Source organism: Mauremys mutica, chromosome 13 (assembly GCF_020497125.1).
Source record: "Mauremys mutica isolate MM-2020 ecotype Southern chromosome 13, ASM2049712v1, whole genome shotgun sequence".
NCBI lineage: Eukaryota > Metazoa > Chordata > Testudines > Geoemydidae > Mauremys > Mauremys mutica.
In genome coordinates this window covers 7,423,919-7,430,313 of record NC_059084.1, presented here as the reverse complement: position 1 = coordinate 7,430,313, position 6,395 = coordinate 7,423,919, and the positions used below count along the sequence as shown (strand labels likewise).

Here is a 6,395-nt window from a genome sequence, read left to right as displayed (position 1 = left end):
GTCGCATCAGGCTGTCGCTGCAGTGAATGGTCACCTGGACAGCCACAGCTGGTGTAAATCAGCATCACTCTGTGGCTTACAGTGATTTACACTGGGTGAGCATCTGGCTCATTGTCTCCGACATGATTTTGCTACCTTGGTAATTCCAGATGTGACATAAAGAAACTGATTTGAGCCACAGCATCAGAGTCTACTAGAGATTCAGAGTTCAGTGAAAAATGCAGTGAGCTTGGAAGCCAGACATTTAGACTCAATGTAATAATAATGATACTTAGCCCTTATAGCACTAATGATGTTTTACAAATACTGACTGTTTGTGTGCACTAATGGCTGGAAGATTCCTTGCAACTAACTGAATTTTTTGAATGATTGATTTAAAAAGAGCTCTTATAAGCTTCCAGCACATGGCTAGAATCAATGGGCCTTATTCTTGAGAGTGTGCTGAGCACTCTCAACTCCCCTTGCACGCGGTACATCCTGTCGGATCCCTCTCAGCTGTAAGCAGAGTCTGACTGAGTTCTCCCTGATAGCTAGTGACGCCCTGGGGGAAAAGACATCAGCAGCAGACTGTATTTGTGCGTGCGCGTACACACACACACACACACACACACACCCCTACTCTACCTAGGTGGTTAGCAGATAGACTTGCAGTGCCAAAGTGATCAATTTTGGCTGGGTTGGGGTTACGATTCACTTTAGAAAGAATTGAATGCAGGGGTAATGAAATGTTGTTATCCTTCCTGTAGGAGTGAAGGGCAGCAGAACTGTACTTCGCATGCCTGGATTGAGATGGTCACCCTAAACTGAACCTCACTAGCTAAGCAGAGGGTAGGGATGCCAAATCCAACTGAAGATGAGAGGGGTGAGGACAGGGGTTCCTACTTGATGGTATGGCTGCTGCCTAAAGATTCCCAGATGCCCTTGGACCCTCCTTTCTCTAGTGTTTAAAGACAGAGCTGTTTGGACTCAACTGAGAGTCTTTGTTTCTGCCCAGTGATGACTAGAGCTGAGGTCACTGATGAGCAGGTCTAGGGGCCAACCCTTAGACCTAGGATGAGGACGGTGCTGCAGTGAAAGATGGCACAGAGGCCCCCTGCCACCCCCTGAGGTTACTAAGAACTGGGCTAAGTGGGGGAAGCTCAGAATGTGGCCTCCCCAAGGTGGCCGCAAGCAGCAGAGATAACAGCGGCGGAGGTGGCAGTGAGCAGGGCCAGCTCCCGGCACCAGCCCAGCAAGCAGGTGCTTGGGGTGGCCACGGAGAAGGGGCTGCACGTCCGGCTCTTTGGCGGCAATTCAGCGGCAGGTCCCTCACTCCCTCTCGGAGCGAAGGACCAGCCTCCGAAGTGCTGCCGAAGACTGAAGCGGCGGCAGTAGAGCTCCCGCAGATCGTGATCGCGGCTTTTTTTTTTTGGTGCTGCTTGGGGCGGCAAAAATCCCAGAGCTGGCCCTGGCAGTGAGCGGCCAGCAGCGGCAGAGATAACAGTGGCAGTGAGTCAGTTGCAGAGGTGGGAGCTGCAGTGGCGGTATTGCTCAACATCCTCCCCTCCTGGCCCCGCTCAGGGGTGGAAGGTGGACCCATGTGTATGCACCTCTGAACTCTGGGTCTTCGCTGACCAAGGAGGACCAATTGTGAGTGGGGTGCAGCGGAGGGAAGGCGAAGAGGGGTGTTAAAAGGACATTTGTTCAGACTTTCACACTGCAAGACACTGCTCAACGTACTGAGGGGTGGGTGTTTGTGTATAGTCACATGCTTTTGAAAGTGGTGGTGGTGCTTTTCCAACTTAATGCTGAGTTCTCTTTCCCTTTATTATACAGACTCAGTGCTTGTGAGAGGGGGAGTATTGCCTCTTCGAGGCACCTCGGGGTGATGGTTAGTTTTCCCAGATTTCTGGCGGGGGGCTTGAACCAGGTCTGTTTTGTATTGTTAAGAGGAACCCCCATAGATATTCAACCCACCCTTGTTGCTGCTGACTCCCCTGGCAGAAGGGTTACGTATATATGCACATCACAGTTATTGATACTTGCCACATCTAAGCACTTGGTACGATCCTGCCAAGTGCTGTGGAGCAAACTCATTCCGTGGGAGTCGAGGATGCTCAGCACCTTACTGGATGAGGCCCTTTGGCTTATTGCTGGACACCACGGGTCTACTCTAATAAACAAGGGAGAAGAAAATTGTCACATTCAACAAAGAGCTGGGATATATAGCGGACCTTTTGAGCTCATTCAAAGCCTTGTATTGAAAGCAGGACTTTAGAGAAACAATGGCACATTGTCAATAGGATACACCGGACATTATTAATAAACATTAGGAGGCTTGATATGATCTGGCAGAAGCAATGTAATGAAATCAAGTACTGGGGCTGGACCGGGTGGGGGAGGAATCTGAACAAGATGCTTAATGGCTTACTGGACTGTGAAATACAGTGGAGAGCCAGGTTGGAAAGGAAAATCTTTTAATGAATTCAGCACATGCATAAGTTGGAAAGCTTTGCTCGCCATTCCCCAGAAATGTTTGACTCATCTGAAGATCCTGATCGTATTAAAAAAAACCCAAACAGTAAGTAATAATAGTAATAATATGACGAGCAGGACCCTTATATCCAATTTATATTTGTAATCCAGCAAATGCCTCACCTAAAGCCCAAAGATTTATAGGTTTGCATCTATAATTAATATCTTTCCTTAAGCAAGAAGGGGAAGGTTTTTTTTCATACAAATAAATCTGGTGCTACAGACCTGGCTTTGGAAGGAGAAAAAGGAACGGGGAGGTTTGATGGGTGTTTGCACTGAACAAACCTGTTTCCCAGAGATTCAATTTGCATCAGGTCTGTTGTTAGCAGCAGGCCTGTGCCTGGAAGCCAAGGTTTCATAAAGGGCTTTGAGGAAGAGTTGATCGATCTGGTTTTAGTTTCATGAAGAAAATAAACAGCTGGGCTGTAAAAGGGTCAAGCAGAATCAGGGTTAATGAAGTGACTTGCAGGAGGTCAAAATTAAAACAATCTTTCTCTTCTTCTTCCTCTCTCTCTTTCTCTCACCCCCACCCCGCCCCCAACTTTTTCACCAGTAAAAAGTGCCAGAAGAAACCAAGTTGTCAGATACTTATAGATTTTTGGCAGATCTTTTGTAGTCAGGGGATCTAGGACTGTGGTCTTAAAGCTAAGAAAAATTCATTGAGAGTAGAAGCATTCCATCAGCCTTCTTGCTGAACTGAATTGTCATACACTGACCCAGAAGGCTGACTCCCTGCCATGCTCCACTTCTGCTGGTCTCTGTCCTGTGGCTATCGATTGTATCCTCACATTGGGATCAAGCAATATATTTGACTAGATCTTTCCAGCTTAGATTCTAAGGTTGCTCCACCTGCTTTGTGCTATAATTCCTGAGCTGAGAACACCCTATGCCATTTATTAAGCAGATTAACCTAAGCAGAGAACAACTTTTCTGAATTGAGAAGGACTTTATCAGAACAGTATCGATCGTAACTGGAAAAATCTCTCTCCCCACTCCCCCTTAATTTAGTGCCTGACACAAGAAAATTTGTCAAAAGCATAATCACATTTAATCAGGTGTAGTTAGTAATGACAGTGAAAGCTTTTACCCTTCTGGATCCAAAGTGGCAAAGTAACAAATATATCTGAATGGAGCCCAGGGAGTCAGTGTGTTTACACTGCACCGAGCTGTACAATATCTTCATTTAACTCCGATTTTAATTATTCATGTTTAAATACTGTTCATCTAAAAATCCCTTATGTGCTCAGTAATATAAGAGATTATCAAATATTACAAGCAAACACAAGTTTCCTGTCTAAGGACAAGGCCCAAGCTACTGGGAACAAAGATGCTTGACATGCTGAGTGTATAGAGGTTTTGTAATATAGACAGGGCCACTGGGCTGGAATTAGAGTGATTCACTGGGCCCAATCCAGAGGTTCTGCAAAGCTATAGCAGAAAATCCAAGCAGGGTAGGCAAAGATGGGCATATGCCACCTTTATGTCCCATCCTGATCCTGGGCGCTTCACGTGTGGCAAACTTGCATAGTGCCTGCCTGATCTGTGCCTGGCGTATGCCAATGTAAGTGTAATGTGTAAGTTCCACAATTTCAAGAGTACTTTCAACTGAAGAAGGAAGGAAGAAGGAAGCCTTAATAGAAAACACTGTGTTAAATGCTGTTGCAATAGCTATGTTGTTACCAAGTGTTAATACTGCTGAACACCCTCGCCTTATGTAGTGTTCAACTTGCTCCTACTTCTTAACATCTGCAAAGAACATGGGCCATGAGTGCCTGATGAAAGCGCTTCCCTTGAAGGCCTGAAAGGTGGAACAAAGTGCAGGACAATGGCTCTGGATGGGGAAAGGCAAATAGCCCACCGGTTGAGGAAGTTGAAAACAATGCAAGATACGCGTTGCTGTAGCAAAGGTACAACATTGTCTGTAATCCCACTTTCATGCTTAACCATTTCTGCTGTAAATAATTGCTACTAACGTCCGTGAGCTAAGAGACGGTCTGTCTGCAAGGCCAAAATGGACTGAATCCTGGTTCAGGTTTGTCTGAAATGAAAATGTTAAAAACCAAAGGCAAAGTTAAGAAAGGGTTAGGGGGTCAGAGGTCATTAGTGTGTATGAGTTAAAAGGACTCTACTGTCTGAAAAAAGCCTTGACATTAATTTCCTTATCAAGAGAACTCCAAAATTAACACTTGCCTCTTTTAGCTTTTGGTGAACATTATTCTTGCTCTAGTCAATAAGCTGTATGCGTGGATTGCGAGAGGCAGGAAAGCTATATAGGTATTAACATGGTTTAAGGATTTAGGACTTTAATAAAGGTGGTAAGTAACGGAGCTGTGAGAAAGAGATTGGCAAAATGTAATGTACCTCTCAACACATGAGATTCTGCGGCTAGGAAGATGGTAGTGAGCTAGGTAAATTGTATGCCTTTGGTTGAGATTACTTATGAAATATCTGGGTACTAGTGAATAACTAGCTTACATCTTATCATAGAAAATATATCCCGTCCTGATAGGCCAATCAGAATTGTTCCCTGCAATATATTTGTTATCCCATCTGTTTATAAATGTGTGGTGTTCAGATGTCACTTGTAATTATTAGAACTGGGAGCACTGGCTGTTGGGAGTCTGAAAGGACAGGAAACAGGAAGGAGCGGGGAGGAGTTGAGGAGGCAGAGTGAGAGTTACAGAGGGTGCAGCAGCAGCTTGGTAAAGAGGTTTCCACTTTAAAAATAAAGTCCTGTTGAAGTTTGTTAGTACCTTGCCCGGTTGATACAACAAAATGACTTGAACAATGGGGCCTTTTCTAGTTGCTGTGTTTTGTTGTTGTTCATTTTTAATGTCACTCATGGTTCAATTTTCAGCCCTGGACCTCTGTATTTGCTTACCCAGCAGCCACTTTTGCTGACAGATAAGGCCACTGCCATATTTGCCAATGAGGATTTTGCACGGTGCAGTTGCGCATGCAAAACAGGGCATGTGAAATCAGCCCTTCTTGAGGCTGGCAGAAAATTTAGTCTCTTGGGGTTCTGATCTGTTTTCTCCAAAGAACGGCAATGCTTCAAGTCACCCCATTTTTATCTTCAGCCTGAAAATTCCATTGCACCCTGTCTTAACAGGCTGTGTCAGTCCCAATCATGTTTAGGCTCCTACTTACCTGTTATGTTCCTGGCATACACAAACAGAAGTTAGCTTAAATATATATATATATATATATAGTGTTACTGGAAGGGTACAATGTATCACTACTTTACTTTTATTCTTAAATTCCGGAATAATAACCCAGTAACCAAAAGCCGAGAGATGGTTAAAGTGGGCTTCTCTCTAAAGCAGAGAGGCACAACTCACTCCATCTGGTTCTTTCTAGACTGACTCTGATCGCACACTTCACTACAGAGCCCCTGAGTCTGCAAGCAGGACCAGGAAGCCCCACCTTCCCACACTCTTAAAGCGATAGTTTGCAATTCCAACATGTTCCTGCATACACCAAAATACCATTGTGTGATAGTCACCCAATCAGCCAGGAAATCTGCCAGCTGTAAGAATAGCCTCACGAGCAGCTAGCAGCAATATCAATGGGATGGGACTCCCTTGGGGGTATTTGAATTGAAAGATAGTGGCCATCTCCAGTTGTCATTGCATGATACTGCTCTCCTTGTCCATCAGATTTTATAATTAGCAGTGACGTGGAACTTCCTCTTTTCTCAGAGCAGCGTATGCCCAAGGGCAAATGTTCATTCACTTCATGCAGCATGATGTAATGCCGGGAGTGATGCAGCCCTGTATATATAAGGCAGGAAAATGTAGTGTCAGCTGAAAAACTTGGAAATACTGTTCTGTTGTTTCTAAAGGACATGCAATCTTCTAAAGTGTCTCTCTCTGTGTTAT

The 6,395-nt window shown here is 44.8% G+C and overlaps 1 long non-coding RNA gene across 1 annotated transcript in view; it reads right to left on the bottom strand.

Moving 5' to 3' along the window:
- Positions 1-1,731: 1,731 nt before the first annotated feature.
- Positions 1,732-6,395, bottom strand: part of LOC123348557 — a 55,126-nt gene continuing 50,462 nt past the window's right edge. The window contains exons 6-7 of the long non-coding RNA XR_006573212.1: positions 2,800-2,937; positions 1,732-2,152 (exon numbers count right to left, since the gene is read on the bottom strand). This is a non-coding gene — a long non-coding RNA (uncharacterized LOC123348557). The remainder of the gene's footprint in view (positions 2,153-2,799; positions 2,938-6,395) is intronic.